This window comes from Corvus moneduloides, chromosome 15, assembly GCF_009650955.1.
Source record: "Corvus moneduloides isolate bCorMon1 chromosome 15, bCorMon1.pri, whole genome shotgun sequence".
NCBI classification, from domain to species: Eukaryota; Metazoa; Chordata; class Aves; order Passeriformes; family Corvidae; genus Corvus; species Corvus moneduloides.
In genome coordinates this window covers 18,918,260-18,939,667 of record NC_045490.1, presented here as the reverse complement: position 1 = coordinate 18,939,667, position 21,408 = coordinate 18,918,260, and the positions used below count along the sequence as shown (strand labels likewise).

Genomic DNA, 21,408 nt, shown 5'->3' with positions numbered 1-21,408 from the left:
AAACTATGCATTAGTCCTGGTACTGTATTTTCCAAGGCAGACCTAAACCCTCCTTTTAATTGAGCTTCCACAGAAGACTGTAAGAATTTTGTTGCAAGTCTGAAATTCATGGCACAGCTTCCTCCTGCCACACAAGCATCTTCACTGTGCCATTTCCCCCTCCCACGTAAGGGAATTGTATAGAAGTTGCTACAGAAATTACACTACTTAATGCAGTAGGTCCTTTGGGCGAGGACCCTGACATAGGCTGGGGTGCTTTCACAATCTAATATTATTACTTGCTGTGTTCAAGTTTTGTCAGGTATTAGTCTAGGAATCCATTAATTCTTTAGCTGGACCAGTTTTTTTTCCCCTTAAAATAACCAGGATATAGTTGAAAGGAATCAGATATAGAAAGGCAATTTTCTGCATTCCAGAGATTAAAATGATTCAAGTGATGGTTAAATGAGGTGCAATGCCAGGGGTGCCCTGTGCAGCTGAGCACAGTGTGCGCTCCGTGCCTGCCCCGTGGCACAGCTTTGTGCTCTCCCCTTCTGTCCGTGCTCAGCCGTCACCACGGACAGGAGACCCAGGCCAGGGGGACAGATGTTTCTGGCCAGGAACAAACACTCTCCAGGCAAGCTGGAAATTGGCTCATTCTGCAGAAACTCCAGCTCTCACTCACACTTAGGTACATGCTCTATCCACAGACTCTGCTCATGAACTATTTATTTATTTGTTTATTAACCCCATTTCCATAATTTTGCTTCAGACTAATAATTAATGAAGGTATTTTGTATAAAAGCATATGGTTCAGTGATTCAACCGTGATAGTTCATGTGCAAAGAAACCACTCTTCCTACCCTGACTAAATTGTCCTAATAATTGTTTCTCGACCTCACTGCTGAGGATGAATCCAGCAAATACACCCAATCCATGTTTTCCTTCCAGGTCTAAACCAGTTTCCATTTCCAGAGACATTCTACCAGTGTAGTCCCCTTCTCTGGGGCTACCAGGCTTCACATGGGAATTTTTGAAACGTGGGCAATAAAGCATCAGGGAAACATGGATAATTTTACACCAACTGCTCATCGTGAGGCGGACCCCACGCTGATCCGGGCGGAGCTGGCACCGCCCTCGCCCGCGTCCGCTCCTCCTCCGCCCGCGTCCGCTCCTCCTCCGCCCGTGTCCGCCCGCGTCCGCACCGCCCCCGCCCGTGTCCGCACACCCCCGCCCGGCCCCGGCGCTGCCGCCGTCCCCCCCGGCCCCGCCGCCTCTCGGAAGGATGCGCTGCGCCTCCAGGTGGGTGCGCCCGGCGGGACCTCGCCTGGTCGCTGGGGCGCGGCCGCAGCGGGGCCGTCCGTGGGGACGGGCCGAGAGCTCGGGGGGAGGAGGGAGGGCGGTGCTGAGGTGCGCGGTGGAGCGCTCAGGTGGTGCGGGCGGGGCCCGTGCGATGCGCAGGGCCGGCCGGGCTGAGGGGGGAAAGGTGCCCGGGAGTCGCCCTGTCCGCGGAGCTGCGGCGGTGCCGGGGCCAGCGGAGCCGAGCCGGCGGCCCCGCTGTGCTGCGGGAGGGCGGGACACGCGTGCGGCCAGCGATGCTGTGCGGGGCCGGGACCGGCGGCGCTCCAGAGCTCCCCTCGCTCTGCTCCCCTCGCTCTGCTCCCCTCGCTCTGCTCCCCTCGCTCTGCTCCCGGCATCCGCGCTGGCATCACGGCGGCTCCACGACGGAGCCGCACCTACTCCGCGGTGCCGCTGCTCTCTGAAGGCAGTGCTGGGCTCCTGCACCGCTTCTTCTCCGAAAACCAGAGGCAGCCCCGCTTCAGAACTTGTCCGAGATGAACATCAGCCACTGAAACGGCCTCGAACAAGGGGGGAAGGAAGGGGAAGGCGGGAAAGGGCTTCGGGAGACACCCACTGAGGTGTCAGGCGTGTGCCCGGCATCCCTTGTGGCTTCGCACCACTGCTGGCGGCACGGCTGTGGCAGCGCTAGCGAGGCCATTTTTGGCATTTATTTGAACATTTATTTTTTGAGTACCGGGCATGGCACATAAAAGGATCACTAAATTTTCTTTTTTCCTCAACTGTGACAATTCAGCAGTTATGCCTGTCAAGTTCCTCTTGGGTAGAGCTGGTGGAACTTTCATAATAGAATATTTTCAGTCAGCAAATGTTAATTAAAATCAAAACGTTTCTGGGAATTTTTCTATGTCAGCAAAGCTTCGATTGGGAACCTCCCTGGTTTCCTGCCAGTTTGCTTTGCTCCTTGTCTGCCTGCCTGGTGGGTTGCTGCAGAGCTGGGCCTCCAGCATTTCTGGTTCTTGGTACTTGGACAGGCTACTAGGAGATCTGCCCAGGACTTCAGGGAGCTGGAGAGGTGGGACTAGAAGTATCCAAAGAATTCTGTTCAGCTTATTCTTGAGTGTTATGAAAACATGACAAGTGGGGAAAAAAAATTCTTAATATCTAACGTTTTCCATTAGCATGTAAATCTGTTTCTTGGAAAAAGTTCCCCTTATTTGTGATCAAAAATGCCACGTCTTGTTCAGGTTTGTTTCTACTCCCAACTCATTTAAAGCAGCCAGCATCTGTCTGACTGTAGGATCATCTCCGTTGACACAATTGTATTCTTAGGAATCACCTTTCAGCTGTTGATAAGGGTTTGAGTGAAGGAGGTGTCTGAAGGCATCAGTTTCACATGTTTTGTCTCACAATAAAAACAGTATTGTGACAGTCTTGTGTTTTCTTAAAGAAAATAGATATCTAATCTAGAGAGCTAATTTTTTTTTTCTCCTTGATTTCTCTGAACTTTTTCAGCTTCTAGGCAGAGAGGAATTTTAGCTCTTCTCTTACCACTACAGCTTCTAAATTGCACTGTCTGTCATTCATATTTGCCTCAACAGATGCAGGCAAAGCTGATTTTTTTTCTGAGTGTGGTAATTTGATGAATAATTACAAGTCTTAAAATTAAATTTGCCAGAAGTTTTCCGGGCTTCAGAGCCCAAACTTCACATTTTTCTGTCTTTTCATCTCTCTTTAGAAAAGCTTTGGGCTTCTCATCTGAAGGCTGAGAAAAACAAGTGGATGAAACCATAGTAAAAAATACTTTGGTAGCTGAGAGAATGAGAAATAGCATTTTAATTTCTAGAGTTATTTTGGCTTCTTGTCACAGGAAGCCTCCTTTTTTTTTTATAATTTAAAAGCGACACAACTTAGTATAGGAAAGCTTAGTTTAGGTAACAGTTAATGTTTCTGCTACAGCATCTAGAATTATAAATAAAGAAATCTTACATGGCCGAGAAGTCGTCGTGGATGTTTCAGTCCTGTTGTTTCCTTGACAGAGTCTGGCAGAACTAGAAGTCCTTTGTAAGCACCTGGATGAAGGAACTGATCCAGCACAGGAATGCAAGCTGAGAAGGTCCTCTTGGAGCTTATCAAGAGCCCTGGATGCCTCAGCCAATGCCAGCTTCTCCTGGAACAAGGAACACTCAGTGTTTGGGGGATGTGTTATCCATAAAGGTCATCGTGCTCGTGGAAGCTCATGTAGATTTCTCAGTCATGGGGCATTACCAGGTCAGGACAATAAAGGCAAAATGCTTTTCTCTTTTTTTACCTAAATGGTTCTAGATATTTTTTCATTTGCAGCTGGTCTTTGTGGAAGTGATGACACCATGCACTGGAAATGTCAGGCACAAAACAGGAAAGCATCTTAGCTGTGAGTGCTTTCAGAAGGGTTATAAACAGGGGCTGTGTCATCTGTAGAGCAGGGTCAGGACACAGTGGGGTATGACCTTGTGGCTGAACATCATTTTATTCTCATTCCTAGCTATTAAACAGCTATCATCCCATCAAAAGGGATGATACTTTTAGGTCTTCTCCTTTTTACTCCTGTTTTGTAATTTATGTTTAGCTATGATGAAACAAAGATACTACTAAAATACACCTTTTATAAAATGTTGGTATACTTAATAAAACCTGATCACCAGTCTGGTTTACTGATTACTTTTCCAGCTTTGACTCATTTTCCCTGCCCTTAATTCACTTATTTTTGAATAATACCTTTCAATGTGTTTTTGTAGACATCCTATGAGCAGTTTCTGCCAGCAATGTGCCTGTCTAAGCTTTCAGCAGGGCATCTCCACTGCCCCTTGCACAGGACTGGCATTCATAAGTGATGTTAGTTGTTAAAATGTCACAGTGTGGGGGGGAGCAGAAACTCCCATGTAAGCACAGTAACCAGTGAGTGGGTAGTCTGGTTTGTTCTTTAGTTCTATTCTCCATTTACCAGTCCTGGTTTTCATAAGGTTGTCATTGAGTGAGAGTGAGCATAAAGGGGATTCTGAGATCTTCCATCATTTCTCTGCAATTAACTCACAAATAACGTTTCATATTTTCAAAATTAAAATAAATGTTGGCTCAGATTACTTCATCTTTTAAAAAAACCTTAATTTTTTCAAAGTAGACTTTGTTTTTATCCCATAAGATGCTAGAGACATTCAGTTCATGTTTGTAAAGGAAAAAAATTGCAGATATTTCTAGTACAGTGCCAGTCACTTACATATCACATTGCTCATGTTCAGCTCTTAACATTTATAAAAGTCATGCCAGAGCAGCTTCTGATTTGCAGGACTAAGAGCCTACATAGTTTTCCTTACTTTTTAGGATCTGTGTTAAAGCCATTGCTAGATCCTAAAAGCATGAGCAAATGTGTGATAGGTCTTTATTAGTGTCGAAAGGCTTTGTCCCAAAAGCCTATGATTCAATTTGGATTTTAGAAACTTTGCACTGTTGTAGACAGTAGTAGCCTGAAACACCTCACTGAGAATCCACTGCTTCTGATGAAGGATTTCAGCGTTCTTTCAGGTGAAAATTAACTTGAATCAACTTGAATTTTATATGTTTCAGCAGCTTTTGAAGCAGCTGAACTTCCTTCCAGTTAAGCAGAATTTCTACCACTGCAGTGTCCATTACCCAGTGGGATGATGAAGGTTGGATTGAAAACATTCATAGGGACATTTGCTGTAAAAAATTGAATATAGTTGACTGTGAGAGCTGCTGTTCCATAGTGAAATAATCAGTGGCCAGTGTATGGGACCAGAATGAATAATTACTGTTTTACCTGCCAGTGTTCTCTGAATTCAAAAACTGCAGTCATGTGTCCTAGAATAATGACTGTGTATGTAATGTACTTTGTGTTACTAAATGTTTAGCTCTATTTAATGATTTAATGTTAATTATTGTACTAACCATAATAATTATTGAAAAAAAATCCATGCCTTAAGTTTCTATTAGGACTGTTAACTCAGATTCTTTACAGAAAACTTGTGTCGTCAGTCTTAAAATGCTTCATTACAGGAAATTACATTCTGAACTATGTAGCTTCTTGACCCAAACTGGTTCCTTTGTCATCAAGCTCTTATTCATGTCATTGCTAAAATCACAAAATTAGGATGGCTTGATGTACTGAAAAATCAGCTCACCTTCAGAGACATCATGGGTGATGTAAAAAAACCCTTGGAGGTAGGAAAGAATTGTTCACTTCTGCCATTTTTGTTTTGGTTTGGTTTTTTGTTTGGACCTCTTCATTTATAGTTATTGCCGTGTTATGTTCCTTGGTTTGATACTTGGGTGGAAAAAGTGGGAAGTGCATTGCTTGAAACAGATTGCCCCATGGGGAAGGACCAGAGTGGGTTTGCTGCTTGTGTGAGGTTGTGGGGTCTGATGTCTCACAGAACTCATAGTGCTGTCATGGTTTTTTCTTGGTTTTCTTTTTCAGAGCACTCCTTTATAGTGTGGTTGTAAAATAGCAGCCCTTGTCAAAACATTCTGTTTAATGCCTTCATTTTTCTTCAGCTCATATAGAAACACATTTCTATTGCGTGTCTGCGTGAAGGTCCAGCCTTTCCCAACTTATGTTTTGAGAAAAAACAATGGGAAAATTAAAGCTATTTGGCAATTTACTTGCAGGATCATCCATTATGTGTGCATGTGTTGGTGATCCTGGTAATTCAGCAGGGAAGCACAAAGTTAGCAGTTTTTGTTTCTTGCCAGTGAGGTTCTCATTTGCTTTTCAGTCTTACTTTGTAATACTGTTCAAGTTAATGTACTTTCTGAGTTACTTTGGGAATGTCTAATAAAAGATAAGTTGCAATAATCTGTTTATTAAAAACAAACTCAAGTACACTTCACCATTTTGCAGTTATTTTTATGAATGTACTGTAATTGTAGTTTGCATTTATTATTAAAATGATTGCAGTGTGACTCTTCAGTGTGCAGCTCATTAAAAACAGGGATTTAAATACAAAATACAGTTTCTTAAGAGATTTCTTTAGTTAAATTAAGAATTTCTGCAGAAAAGAAAATTAAGCCATAGATCTAGTGAATTAAATTTTATGTAACAATTGAAGAAATAATCCCTAAACAATACTAATAGATGTAATAATTAGCATATGGTAGTTTCAAATACATATGCATTAGCATTCTGGATTGAGGTTCATCCAATGTGAATTTGAGTGTGATTTATAATTGGGAAAGGGATTAGCAGCCAGGTCTGCAGTTCTCTTCCCAGCTCCTTCATAATTCACCACACAGCCCTTCACGCCTGTGATGAAGGGGAGGTTGCATTTTCCATCTTTGCATGTTTGTGTGATCTAAGGAGCATTCCAATGGACTGTTTACAGAATTTGAAATGTAAAAGGCAGATAAGGCAGCAGCATAACTTTTGCCTGAGAGCTCCCCTAAATTGTCTCCTCGTGTGGTTTGGTACAAGTGACAGTACAAAATAGATGACAGTGAGTGATCTTCAGAGTTGTAGAAATGAGTGCGATTGCAACAAATAGCAGGAAAATATTGACAAGGATGACTTGGTGGTTTGGACACCAGGGGAGCTGAGGCTGCAAACTGCAGCTGTGAAAGTACACCAAGATCTTCCTCTGATTAAATGGCAAGGCCTAATTGCAGTCGGTTTTAGTTGTTTTAACAAGGAGCAGATTTAATTTTTCTATAAAAGCTTCGTAGCAGCTCAGTGAAGACAGTTAATTTTTATTAATTAATTGCACAATTCTGCATTGTATTTGATTTTGAAACATTCCAAGGTTCTTAAGCCTTGATGATTAGATTGTACCCTCACATGGAAGTATTGAATCCTCCTTCATCGCTTTTTAGACACAAGTTCTCAGTGATGGAATGTATCATTCAGTTCAAACCAATGCTTTGTAAACTACTGTGGAGGGAAGAGGATTAGTGTTTTTGATAGGTAGCATTACAAAACTTTGTATTTTTGATAGTGCCCTCTGATCTTTTCATCCATGCACAGCTTAATTTTTTCTAATGGTTTGAATTTCATGCAGCTTGCCTTTGAAGTGCTAGAATACTGAACAGACCTCTGAGAAAAGTGTAGCGGTGAATTTCTAGACTGCAATTCCTTGGAGTCTGTTTTCAGATGGGTTTTTGTTATCAGACAATTCTTAAAATTTATGATGAGAAGTTTTTTTCAGAGATAATTAGGGAGTTTGAAGCTCTGGTTCCATTAATGTTGACAGAATTTGGCATGAAAGCCTTCTAAACTGCTTAGGAAGTTTTATCCTAACAATTCCTCTTCATTCTAGAAATGCTGGAGAATATTAAATGCAATCTGATTCTAGCAATGCTGGAAAATGGCAACTATAAGCCCTGAGGTTTGAGCAGTCCTGTCTTTTTCCCCCCATAGGGCACTGTGGACCATTGTGTAACAGGAGTGATTCTCTCAGAGCTGACTCAGGAATGGATCTGGTAAGCATGGTTTGTTTTTTCCTTCTGCAGGGGATGCTGGTAAAGCCTTTCATACAAATGGCTGGAGAAATATTTCTTAGACATGAAGGGATTAAAACACCTTCCTTCCAAAATACACATAGACACAAGAAATTCTTAGTGCAGGGACTCCACCAGTACCACATACAGACCTTTCTCTCATCACAGTCACCAGAACTCGTAAAGCAAAGTGAGCAATCAGTTGTGTTTCTGCTAATGACTTTCTTTTGCCTACATCTTAACCTGAGGAAGTGCCTCAGACCTGTCCATCCAGAAAGAGGAACAACCTTGAAGGAAAAAAAGGAGGCATGTCAGGAACTTGATGAGATCTGCATTTAGTGCTGGGTCATAATTTTCATTTCTGGTGTCAAATAATTAATCTGCCAGATATCCATCTAGTTTTAGCCAGGAAGGAACATTGTTTATTCTGTCGTTACATTTCTTTGGTTGATGATTCAAGACCTTCAGCAAAGCACTGTAAAAGAGCTGCCCCATTTTGTGACACCTCTCTGAAGGACATGCTCATGTGCTCTTTTGAAGGAGGTGAAGCTTTTCATGATTGAACCTAAATTGCTCACATCATAATTGTCCCTTAATTTTTTCTGACTTGATGAATTCTGTGCTTAAATGGATTACAGGGTAATTCATCTGGTCTGCAACTGCTTTTGTCTCTCATATGTTGTGAGGTTTGTCTGAATGACATCATATGGATTTCCAGAAAGAAATATATCTGGAATATATCTTTATAATGCCAACTTTAGTATAGGAAGCTATTTTTAGAAATATTTCAGTGTTTATAATACACTGAAAAATACACTCAACTATAAATGTGGAATCACTAAAATAATTAGGAGAGTTTAAAGGTTAAGAAAAGGCTTGTGGCAGAACGGGTGATGCCTGTACAAGACATGCAGAAATTCAAATTTCGAGCTGAATTAATAATTCAGGGTCAATTCTGGCATGATGCAACAGTAATTATCAGGGTAATGAGGCATCTAATGACACACAGTTGATACTAGTTTCTATCACCTGAATTGAAAAACTTGTTAATAAACTTGAGATGTGACTTTGAATCTAAATAGGGAGCAGACGAACTAGTTAAAGTTGTTGCATTTGCATTTATTTTATTGCTTTTCTAGGCAAAATTATGTTGGTTTTCTTTGTAATGTTCACGAACTGTGTCAATGATTAATGACTAATGTTTTCAGTGCTTTTATATTGTAACCTTGAGGTAGTAATTGCTTTCAAGGTAAATGTTACTTAAATTGCCATAGTTACAGAATGATCAATAAAATATTCTTACTCACCGGATGTTGAGTATAGACTTCCAAATCCCAGCAGCTTGTTCTGCTTGTGAAGTACATTTCATTCTGACACCACAGGGGTTGTAAAGCAGTACAGCCCCTGACAGCTGTATTTATACGGATGTTGTAGAGAGCTCCATTCAGACTGTTCAATTCCTTGTTCCTCAATGCCAGGTTTTCCTGGAGATACCAAAGGAACAGAGTGAGGGCAGATTCTGAAACTCCTGCTGTTCAGCAGCCTGGACACCACACTGAGAATAACCCACTGCTGGGTACTTTGTACCCATGTGATGTACAGGACATAGGTCCCACACTGCCCTGGAGTGACTGAAAACCACGAAACATTACAGTTTAGTTCTTGCAGTGAACGTTAGCACTGTCTTACCAAACGGTATCAGTGACATGATGAGTTTTACCTAGAAGTATTTTATGCAAAGGGATTATTTCACCAGGTTTTTATTATAATTTTATTATAATTATTTACAAGCCTGGGAGCTTTAGCTTGATATGGAGGATGTCTCTGAGGTGGAAATAATGATTTTCCCCTTCCCTTTAAGGACATAGTCTATCTTTTGTTGTTGAGGGATTTGTTTTTCTCTTAGGATGTGTTCCCTTGCTGTGCATTTTGGAGCTTTATATCCAAACATGTTCCTTTTCGTAATTATTTTTTAAAAGATGTTCTTTGCAGGTGACCCAACAAGATTTCTTTTCTCCTTAGCTCTTGGCAAAACCTTTAAACCCTCAGGACCAACAGCAGCAAACCTAGTGACTTTTGAAGCAACTTTTGAAGCTTGTACTGAACTGTCTTAATTTGGATTTCATTGGGAATTCAGCTGATGAATCTGCAGATGAGCTGTGCACTGTGCAAATTCCAACCAACTGGACAGCAAGTAAGAAAGCATCATTATCGTTTGTAACCTGAGCAGTGGACCCACTGCACCTGGTGGATTGTGTAACTTCTTTTGTCACAACACTTGCAATTACAGATAATTCCTAATATGCAGCAGAGTTTTTTGCTTACTGGTGAATTATTGGTAAACCTCTTCTGCTATTTCTCTTAGTAAAGGTTAGTATTTAATTTAGCTTTTAGACTGCTTTATAGGTCAAAAACTGTATATTTGCATATGAGAAGGAGTTGTGATTTTATGATAGGTGTAAGTAGGCCTTTTCTCGAACAAGCATTAATGATCCAAGTCAACTTGTGCCACATTTTCACTTCTTGCCTTTGTATTATACGAGTGTTATACAACACATTGGCACTGATGTGTTTGTTTTAATGTCTTGTTACATCTTTAGAATATAGGCATGAGAGCTGTAAAAACTTTTAATTGCTGAAAATCAACATTTTAGTGCCTCAGGTGCCCTCAAGGGAAGCAGCTGCATATTGATGAACATTTTCTGAAATGAAGATGTTAGCTTTCATTCTTTTTGCATTTGTTTGTCTGTAAAAATTGTGTAACATTAAAAACTTGAATTTATTTTATATGGCTCTGTTAAGATGAGTTACTTAGTTTTCAAGAAACTGAAGTTATTTATTGTAATGTAAGTGTTAAAAATACATATTTCATATGTTTTTTTCATATACTTATTTCCATCCTCTGTCATTTAAATTGTCCTTGTAACTACTGGCCCTTTCCTAACACAGCTGTGGCTGTTGCATCTTTACAGGAGTAAAGGGTGTTGTTTTGAAAAGGTGAGACAGGGTACTGCATAATGCAGCTGTTCCTCTGCATGGTCTTAAATATTTGTGATTTATTTTGCTGCTCTTTTAGTTGAGTATGAACCCTGGTTTTCTTCTATGGAGCAGCCATTCTTTCAGTCATTTATATAATACCTCCTACTTACCTTTTTATTAGTTCCACCTTCTTCCATTCACCTATTGACTTTTATTTGGGAGAGCTTTCATTGATGATCTGATTTCATTGATTAGCTACAGTCTGAATTTACACTGCACTTCCCAGGCATGAGGGGCCAAAGGGGAACCATCAGCTGGAGTCTGTCAGCATCAGTGCTCTGGGGATTGTTGTTCTGTGTTAGGAAATATTCAGTGTGGTTTAAATATTGCTACTTTTCTGCAAACTAAACATTTGTGTTCATCTTGAACAGCAATATTATATCCCCTACATATACATAGTTAAATTTAGATGTTTAATGGCTTTTAATGTTACAAAATAAGTCAATGTAATAGTAAGGTCTCATTTTATCATACTGTCTTGCTCTGTATCGATAGTGATGTGGTCATGGTTCACTAAAACAATTAACAGTAGTTAGTGATTACTTGTAATCTATGGTAATGACTGATTTCTTTTGGATTTTTGCTGTTATAAAAGACAATTACAGATTATTACAGCAATAATTATTTTCTAAAATAATATATGTCTGCTCAGTAATTGCAAAAGCAAATGGACTGAAAATTTTAAGTAGTGAAGGTACTACATATACAGGGGAAGAAGTCATACCTATTAGTTGGGATTGTGCTGAGAGAAGAGGGTTGTCATCAGAAAAATAACTGTGCTTGGAAATGAGCTCTGCAGTTTGTAAAAAGAAGGCAGATTTTTATTTTTAAAAAAGCTGTTGGCCACAGGGATGGCCGTGCTCTCTGAAGCAGTGAGCAGCACCTCACAGCTGCCTTGTGGCAGTGTCTTCAAATGGCCATTCTTCAGTGGCTGTTAATGCTAAATTCACATGAGCAGTGTCTGTTCTCTGAGACACTCCAGCTCCTTGGTGTTCTGCTCATGATGGTGATCTCTCAGTGTCTGGTGAGTGGCTGTTTGCAGCACCACATGCAGTGTGTCTGACGGGTTTTCCCTTGCTCAAGGAGCACAGGTCTTGAAGCAGGAAATATGTTGGTTTTTGGAGAGGTGGTACTGCTCTTCCAGCTTGTTAGGAATGGAACAGGAACAATATGAGCGGATATTTAGTAGTCTTACTCATATATTTTGTTTTATCTCAAAAGCTGGCACTTATTCCCTGTCACAGTGTGGGCTGTTACAGATCTGTCTGTATTATAGTTTCATGTGGCATTAAAAAAAAAAAGACTGAGATTTAAGACAAACTTGGATGTTTTCTGTACTTTGTTGGGATCATCTGCATGTTACTGCACACTCTGCATAACCTCTCTGTGTATATTCGATCTCTGCATCTTTTTTATGTGTAGAACACACTCTACTATATTCCTCTGACTAAACCAGAATTACTTATGATGTATAGTCCCAGATTCAGGCTATGAGGGTACTGGAACGCCTCGGAACAGTTAATTGCTCCCAGTGGAAGGAGACTGAATGTAAACCCTCTGGTTTAGGTTTTTTCACAATATAATACTGCAAAACATAAGGGAGACTGAGTGAAGATTTATGTAAACAAAGACTAGTTTATCAGAGATTTGAAACAAACATGAAATAAAACCTCAAGATTTTAGGCAGACACTATACATGTGCTGATACATATGTAGAAATATCCAAAATAAAATATTGTTTGACAGTCATAACGTGACTTGTTTTATTTGTAGATTATCCTTTACGTAAAACTTTAGAATGATTTTGCAAGACACTGTATTCATCAGGGTACTGTCTTCAGTTTTGTAAGTTAAGCTGTTGTCACTTTGTAAAATCCTAGAAACGAGGGCAAGATATCTGGTTTATGCAAATATCTCACTTACTGTGAAGCCTTGTTTGTAGCTTAAGTGGAAACCCTTCCAAGCTGTCTTTTCTGTGTTACTGTACTGTGGTCTCAGTGCCTTTCAGTTGAGGAAACTTTTAGCAGCATCCTGAAGGCTTAACAGGTCTGTATGTTACTTTACAATTCAGGTCTTAGTTTTGCTCTTACTTCAGTCTAGAATAGTGCATCCATCCTGAGAGAAGGTGCCATTGGTTACTGGATTCACAGCTTAAGTGAGTGTCAGGATGGTCAAATTTAAAGCTATTCTACTTTAATGTGCCAGAGAGATTAAAACAATCCAGGTTTTGCAATACAGCAATGATTTTCCAGCAGAGAGAGGCCAAAAGAATTCCTCTAAGTTCAGTGTTTTGTAAACTGAAGAGTTCCCTATTTATAAAGAGGGATTTCAGTACTTGGAAGTCTGTACAAAAACAACCACATACACAGACTCAAGGAGTTGTTTATAGAACCTTAGCTTTACAGAAATTACAATCCTTACATTGTACTTTACTGGATAAGGACTTTGCCAGTGGGTCCTGTACGTGCTTTGTTGGAGACCAGCAGCTAAATAATCTGAAAATCAGAAGGCCAGACAGCATAGCTTGGAATGGATGAGCTCTGTCTTTCAAACCCCTTTAGAAATAGTCCACAAGACTTTCAAAACTGTGTGGTAGTTCACCGACTCTTTTTTTGAAGTGTATGTCTGACCTATGACGTATTTTATTATGTGCAAATCACTTTAAATAGTATTTTAAAATTACAAAGAATCCTTTATTTGAGATAGACCTAAGAAACAAATAGATTGTTGTGAGTCTCAATTGCTTTCTAATGCTGTGATAAGTGGATGTAACAGCCCTGCTGTAGGTGGAATCCTACTATGCCTTGAAATAACTTGTGGCAGGCCAGTGAGGATACTGGATTAGTTGTCTGTTATGGAGTCTGAGTTTGCTTAGTTTGTATTTTGTTTTATTTATAAGCACATCCAGGTTAATAGGCTGTTCTAGTTTTATATGTCAGTTCTGCACAGAATTTTGTTAGTTCATTTGTCTGGGTAGGTTTTAAGGCTGGTAAAGGGAGAAAGTGAACTTCTCTTGAATTCAGTTTGATGCTGTATAGAGCTGCTGATACCTTGAAGTGTTTTGTACTGGCATAAGGGTTTATCATTAACTGTTCTTTCCTTTTAATGTAGAACAGCTGGTGTGGCTTGTCTGCCTCATGGGTAGTTTGGGGGAGGACAATGAACATACACCAGTACTGAGGAGCACAATGCCATAAGTGGAGAATTATCCTGTTGGTAAGTAGGGCTTGTTTTGAATTGTGATTTTTTTTTTTAAAGTAGTGTCTAGTGTCAGCAGATATCTGGAATTTAAATGTTTCAAATTTTGTCCAGTTCTTGGTGATGGGTGCTCAAGAGCTGTACTGATTTTCTGTGGATTGAGACCATTCCACTGGCTTTAGTCTTTCTTGATTCATCATCCTGAGCACTGCAGGAGTCACTAAAATTATTGCAAAACTGCTTCAGGGGAACGGAAGGGGATTAAAGGCAGAGATGTCTCTTCCCATGAGCAGTGTTTTCCCATGAGCTATGCCCATGTAGCTAACTGCTTTCATTTGTGTGTTCCACAAGTGTAAATTTTATTGTTGGTGAGTTTTGGTTCCTGTTTTCTGCAGTACTTCCTTTACATTAATTATTTTGGAACTACTGTGTAATTAATGTGGAATTATTGTGGGTGGAGAAGTGCAGAGGAGCTGCTGGTCAACAACTGAAAATTTAGACGGTTTCAGACTAGAGCTTGGAATAAAAAAGAAGGGTCTAGATTTAAAAATGTGCATAATAGAGTCCTCTTTCTGCAGTGAGCTGGGGGTTATTGTGAATGACCAATTTCTTGTGGCAAAAACTTTCTTAATCCTTGTGCGTGTTTGATCCTGTTCTTGTACATCCACTCGCTAACACATGAAAAAGGACATGCAACTTAGAAGTGGAGAAAAAGCTTTACTTTTTCTCCTTTGTTTCTTGCCTTCCTAATCTACCCTGGGGCTCTGTGGTGTTAGCAATCTTCCACTATGTTTTTATTAAAAGTGAAAGGTTTTAATATACAGGCTTACAGATGAAGTAGATGCTGACTTCTAATCCAGTGACTGTATATATCAGAACTGACAAAAAGTGAGAATTAATTTTTTTGAATTACTAGGGAATTCAGATTTCAAGGACTGGATAGCAGAAGAACTCAGGAAGTTAAGTAAAGGAATATTCCTTTAAAAAAAAATAATTAAATTTTCTTATCTGACACAGACTGAAATTGATTCTTTGAACTCAGTCCTTATAATATGGAGATATATATACCAAGTGTGGATTTAGGTCAGAAAACACGTTGGTTCAGATGTTTTAGGACAGACAGAGGTGGGAAGGAGCGAGGCTGACAGTGCATTACATCCTGCATATGTAAACTTGTTTCTAAGTAAAAGAGCTTCAGTTTCCAGGGAACCCAAACAGCTCTTCTGCACTTGCTGTTTGACACCCCTGTTTCTCAAATTTCTGTTTCTTTCATCACAGAAGGGATACTCTAAGAAAAAAAAAAAAACAAAACCAAAACACTTTTACAAATTCACCACAGTATAACACACGCATCTGAGAAAATTTCAAATGACAGAGTAATGAGAAAAACATAATGTTGATGTTTATGTTTAATCGTGGTCAATTAGCGTAATTAGCATCTAAACAAAACAAAATCTTAGAAGAACCTTAAATATGGGCAAACAAAAATAGCTGATGGGTTCCTAAAGAGATAGGCTGTGACAATACAATTTCATGTGAGAATTCTTTCTGAAAATGTTTGTTTGTGTCATTAAGAGTTTTTGGGATGCTCTCTCTGATGGATGCCCAGTTACCCCAGCATAAAAATGAAAAAGTTGAACTGGCAGTTCTGTGGTTCTTGGATCAGTTCTGTAAAACACATGTGAGAGCCCAGCTTCAGCAAAGGTAAATACTTGTTGTAAACCACAACATTAGAACTCAAACAGTCTGTGCAGAAATGAACCTGCTCTTGAGCTCAGCTGGGGGAAAAGACTGGATGGAGAGAGACGGAACCACTTAATGTGATGTTCATCTGATCAGGCTTCCTACCATGCATGCTTTGGAGTTTTGGCATGCAAGGAGTTAATATTTTAACAGCTATGTTCATTAAACAATTTAAGGTTACTTTGCATTTCAATTTTTTATTTCAAACATTTAGCTGGGTTCTGCTATATTGTGTTATATTTCACAGCTGGGTACACAAGATTTATTCTTTTAATAGTTCTGTTCTTTTGACAGTTATTCATTTATGTGGTTTCCACTGTATTTCTCACATTACTTGGCTTTTCTGCATTTTAAATACGGAAGAGGGAAAAGTAAGATGCATTTTTGAAGAAGCAGCAGTTAATTCACCTTAACTGTAGGGGACAGTCATAATGTAGATGTTATAAAGAGAATGTCAGTAAGATGAGATCAATTGATCTTGAGAAAGGAATTCTGTTGGAGCCTCAAGCAAATCTTTAGCAAGAATTGTGACAGTGACTGAGGTTTGGTTTTACTTGTGTAGCACTCCTTCCTTGCTTTCTGGTGGACAGTCCCAATCTCCAGAATATTTGTACCTCTTCACGTTTGAAATGTGCTTCAGCTTTCTCACTTAATATTAAAAAAAAGTTTTACACTATACTGAGTTACTTTTTCATTAAAGCAATGTGTTCCTTTCAGTTGTCAAAGCTGACTTGTTATTTTAAAATATGGTGGACTTCTCTAATGCTATGGAACAGGAGGTACCCAGTAAAAAGAGTACTGGTGCTCCAAGTATTTTCATGAACAATATTCCTGCTGATGTCAATTCAAAGGCAATGTGGCTCTACGGTAGCTGTCATCCTGGTCTGTAATTTCTCTTTATTATTATATTATTATTTCTATTTTTATTCTTTTATTCCCAACGTTGTTATTATATCATTATGATTTCTCTTTTCCCTTTATCCAGTGTTGAGGGTTTCTGTTTCACCTTTTATCCTGATGAGGATCTAACTGCCTGGAGAAGCCCCATCAATGTACAGAATGCTACTAGGGGTTGGTGTAGGAGATTGTACCCCAAGCTTTCTATGCTCATCCTTAGAGAGAGCTGGAGAAAGCATCTGTGTGTGGGTGAAGCAGCAGGCAAAAAGGGGCAGTGCACGGTTTATATTTAATCACCTGGAGCTCCATCATCAGTAGGAAAACTGTCCAAACTGACCCTGTACCAGCTCTGCAATGTGCTGTGAGTGACCATAAGCCTGTCTCTGCCATTGCACTGCATGGGGAGGGTTAAATGGTTAATTACTGAGTAAAATGCTGGCTAATGTTTCCAGCTAATTTATTGGAGAGCACTTGGAACAAAAAGAAATAACCTGTACTGAAAGGACGTGGGGAAACACTGTAGGGTGAATTTAAGAAAACAGTTTTGTGTTGGTTTATTGTTTCTGTTTTTCCCCTGCCCCATCAGGGGATATGAATCAAACTGGTGATATTTTATGTACTGCCTTTGCCTGTGGCATGTGCTCGGATGGAACCAGGCTGGAACAGGGGGAGTTCTGCAAGGCTCTCCTGGTGTGTAACCATTCAAGGGATGTTCCCAAATTCCAGCCCCAGTCTTGACCCCTAGAGTTCATTGCAAATACACATTCAAATTTTTTTTTTTCAACGGTTTGATTACATTATCTACCAGTATCCTTTAGTCTGAAGTCAAATTTTTATTTTGTTTTAGTGGGCCTGGATAGATTCCCATGGTCCTGAGCACAGTATTTTGCCAGCTCTTCTAACAAAAGCAGTGTGTGAAGGCATTTGAGCTCCCTGTTTTGGTGTTTTTTAAAACATCTTTAATCAAGCAAGCTGAGCTGTTTGTGTGCATTCTGCAGTTAAGAGGAAGCAGAAGGCAGCACGGGGGTGGCTGCTGTGCCTGTGCTGCTGTAGCATCTTGGAGAGCAGCAGATGGCACGCTGCCCCCACGGCTGTAAATCCTCACATACGGGGCCTTGCTGGCAGCTATCTACAAATATGCAATAGACAGGCTCACACTTGGAAGCAGAAAAGTCAGACATACATCAAATGACTAAGTTAATACACATTTATATAAGTATTCAGGATTGCTTGGATTGTTTTATTTACAGAATGGATAATGGAAATTTTTCATGCTTCAGCCATGTTGTAATGATTTTTTTTGCTCATATGCTTGCGTACAGACGAACAGAAAATGGTTAGAGAATGGTGAAGAGTAATGAAAATGTGGAACAAGTCTTCTATATAAATATACAAATTTTATTCATTAATTAACTCATATTCTTAACCATGTGTGTGTAATAAGAGCAAGCTCATTACAGAGAAAGAGAATTGCCTAGGTAAATGAATGCATTCTTATTAACCAGCCCACTGGGGCTTACTGTCTGAGGAAGGATAGCAAAACCTTGGAGATTTCTTCCATGATGCTGTAATACTGTTCCAGTACAAAAATAATGCATCAAGATACTGTCCTTTGGAACAGACAAACCTTTGAATGAATATATGCGTATTAAATTTCTGTTAAATACTGGGCTGGATTCTCTGGTCCTGTACAGGGCTGTTAATATTTGTCTATCAATTGTCTGTCAGTACATATTTTGTTTTAAATGCTGGTATGACTTAGTTTTCATAGGGTTATTGTTTTGTGGCATATTGCTGGTTTGGATGCTGGCAGGGTAGTAGGAAGTGAGTTGTCTGGAGAAGCACTGCAGCGGCTTTACTGAAGTTGTAGCCCAACTGCCCTGAGTGGCAGCTGTAGATGATTGTAGTGCCACTGCTGTGAGCAGTGTAATGTGCACTGACATCATCAAACACGGAGTTTATTAGCCAAAATATCACTGCTTTGACTGAGACTGTTCCTTTGCAACATTCTTAACATACCAACAGCTATGCAGTTATGTATTTGTATTTCCAAGAGACACTGGACTGGGAGAAAATGATCACAAAAGAAAGGCTTTGAATTCGGAAGGGTCTTCATAAGCTGGAGAAATTACCTGAAAGTTTAAAATGCTGGTGAAACACCATGCTTAGGAATGAAAGTTCTCTCTTAGAACTGTCCCTGGGACCTCTCTGGCTGGCAGTGTTATTTCAGGAAGTGCTGTGGAGCGTGAGCAGGGGTAAATCTGCAGTATGTGTTTGTTTAGCACATGAGAAAAATACGTCATCTTCGTGGCTGAAGGAGCAGAAATATTGTGTCAGGTGCTGGATTTTCTTATTCCATTTTGAATATTTAGCTCCGATTGGGGTTCATCTGGAATAATGCATCCAAATTTGGGCACCACACTTCGAGAAAACTGTAGATAAATGGGAGAGTAGGACACACAAATGAAATGCAGATGTTGCTTTGGTTTAGTTTAGCAAATAGAATACTGGAGTGGGACAAAAATCAAGGATGTTTTAGAAAATCGAGTTGTTTTAGACAAGCTGATCAAATATTTTCAGTGCCCTTCAAAGGAAAGATGGAGTGAAATGGGCTCAATTTGTAGCAAGGAGGACTTAGGGAACGGTTTTTAACCATGCCAGTAAGGGAGTACTGGCGAGTGCTGCCCAAGAGAAGATGTGATTGATGTCCAGGTATAGTTAATCCATTGTCCCTGAAGTACAGAACAACCCAGAAGTCCTGCTGCTCTCATCTCCTGCTCCATAATCAGACTATTATAATTGGTCATGGTTGTTTGCTACGGCTTAGCCAGTGAAAAGGGTGGTCACAGGGGAGTGGGCCCTCCTGTTTGCAGTGTGCATGTCATGTCCATCAACCACTCATAAGGAATTTTTCTGTTATTTTTGGATTCTTTTTTTTAGCCTGGTATGTTTCAAGTAACTAATCACATCCATTTAAAAAGGAAAAATAATATGAGTACTTAGAGTGAAGAATTAGAAAAATTAGGAAGAATTAGAGTGTCTTTGCTGGCAGAGGAGTTTGAATCCTTTTCCAGATCAGAGTCCTCATTTATCCATGCTAAGGACGATTTCTTTGTAGTTATCCAGCCACACATGGGACATTCACTGGATAGCCTGCAGTGCAGAGACACTGCCTGGTGACATCTCTGCCAAGTTGTGTAACTTCCCAAGGCAGCAGAAGAGTGAAGTTGGAGGTGCTGAGAATGTGAGGATCTTGTTTGTTGTGGGGCAGAGCAGAGTTGTCACTTTATGAGCAAGTTCTTCATGAGTTCCATACAAGTTCTCACCTTGAAAGACTTGCTAGCCGGGACCTTTTCCTGCTGCCAAGCACATCAGACATTGCCCTTGGAGAGGGGAAAAAGCAACAGGAGGGGTTTGTAGCCTTCGCTGGAGTGGTTCAATGTGCAGCTCTTCCCAGCTCTCTTGGGAGAGGCTGGATCAGCCGCCCTTGGGATTTGGCTGTGACCGTCCCTAATTGGCCATTGGATATTGCCAGGGGTAAATAAAACTGGTATGTCTTGCTGATTAATGTACCAAAGGAGATGCAATTGAGCAAAGGTAGTTACTAAAATTTCTTCATTTCACTTAGAATTGTTAACCTGAAACAAGTTTAACACTAAGGGGACTTCATACTCGGGAGTTCTGACACTTGTAGCAGTTCAGGGTTCCACATGTACACTGTCACAGTGATTGGACAAAAAATATTGCTTTAATTGAAGACTTCTCCCTTGAGGTTGCATCAAGAGTTATTCTGGAAGTGTGTTCTTGAAAAATATATGCATAGAGACAGAAAATTCTTTTTATTGTTAGTCCCTTTGCATCTTATTTTTTGCGGGGGAATGCTTTTAGCAGTTAAATATTTCGTGATCGAAAATAGAATTATTTAGCGGACAATTCAGTGAGAAAGGGATGTGTCGGGAGGTGACTGCAGTTCCCAGGCGCAGAGCGGGGGCTCCCGGCGCTGCCGCTCCCGGGCCGTGCCGAGCCCAGCGCGCGGCGCTGTTGGACCGGAGTTGGGCCGGGACCAGCGGAGCGATCTTCCAATGTCCCCGTGATCTTCACCAGAGCGGCTGCGTGTGCAGGGGCGGTGTTGGTTTTGTCTGTTAGAAGGAAATTTGTTATTAAAATGCATTTAGGCAAGCTCTTTACTGTGAAGCAGTTCCTGGTTCCCTGCTCGGATCTTTCTCATCCGGGGGTAGCCCTGAAGGAGCTCAGGGAAGTCCTGGGGTGGTCAATCCGTCCCAGGTGGCTGCAGTTCGAGGGAACCCTCTGGAAATGAGGAGCTCTGGCAATGGGGTGTTCCAGCAAGCCATGCTTTTATTTTGCCCCAGCTTTAAGTAGCAGTGCTAGGGAGCCGAGGCAGGCAAGCAGGAGTGGGAATTCTGGCTCCAGTGTTTCTGGGGAACAGCCGCACGTACACAGGAGAGATGCAGCCATCACCTGACACCAGAGGGTTGTTGATCACACGGTCTGGGAGGCTGGGCTGGGTTTCAATCCGGGGCAGGGGAGAGGGAAGAAGGAAGTAGGAGTATGCATTAATTTTTTATAAAGAGCCTTTCCCAGTGCAAGTTAAAGCATGATTATAAAGTGGGGCTGGGAAGATGCAAAGGGCATTTCTTACTGTATACTGCATGTATTCTGTTCGCTTATGTGGTCAGTACAAAGAGCTGTGTTAACATTTAGGACTGCATCTCTACGTGTTTTTAAAGCTTTTAAATTATAGACTTG

The 21,408-nt window shown here is 40.6% G+C and overlaps 1 long non-coding RNA gene across 8 annotated transcripts in view; it reads left to right on the top strand.

The window, feature by feature from the left end:
* Positions 1–1,192: 1,192 nt before the first annotated feature.
* LOC116451506 overlaps positions 1,193–21,408 on the top strand; it is a 111,626-nt gene continuing 91,410 nt past the window's right edge. For 5 of the 8 annotated variants that reach the window (XR_004243214.1, XR_004243215.1, XR_004243210.1 and 2 more), the window contains exons 1-6: positions 1,193–1,281; positions 3,318–3,549; positions 7,685–7,746; positions 9,787–9,958; positions 13,915–14,019; positions 15,577–15,705. This is a non-coding gene — a long non-coding RNA (uncharacterized LOC116451506). Of the gene's footprint in view, positions 1,282–3,317; positions 5,497–7,684; positions 7,747–9,786; positions 9,959–13,914; positions 14,020–15,576; positions 15,706–21,408 lie in introns of all 8 variants that reach the window. The other 3 variants (XR_004243216.1, XR_004243213.1, XR_004243212.1) reach the window with 3 other exon arrangements.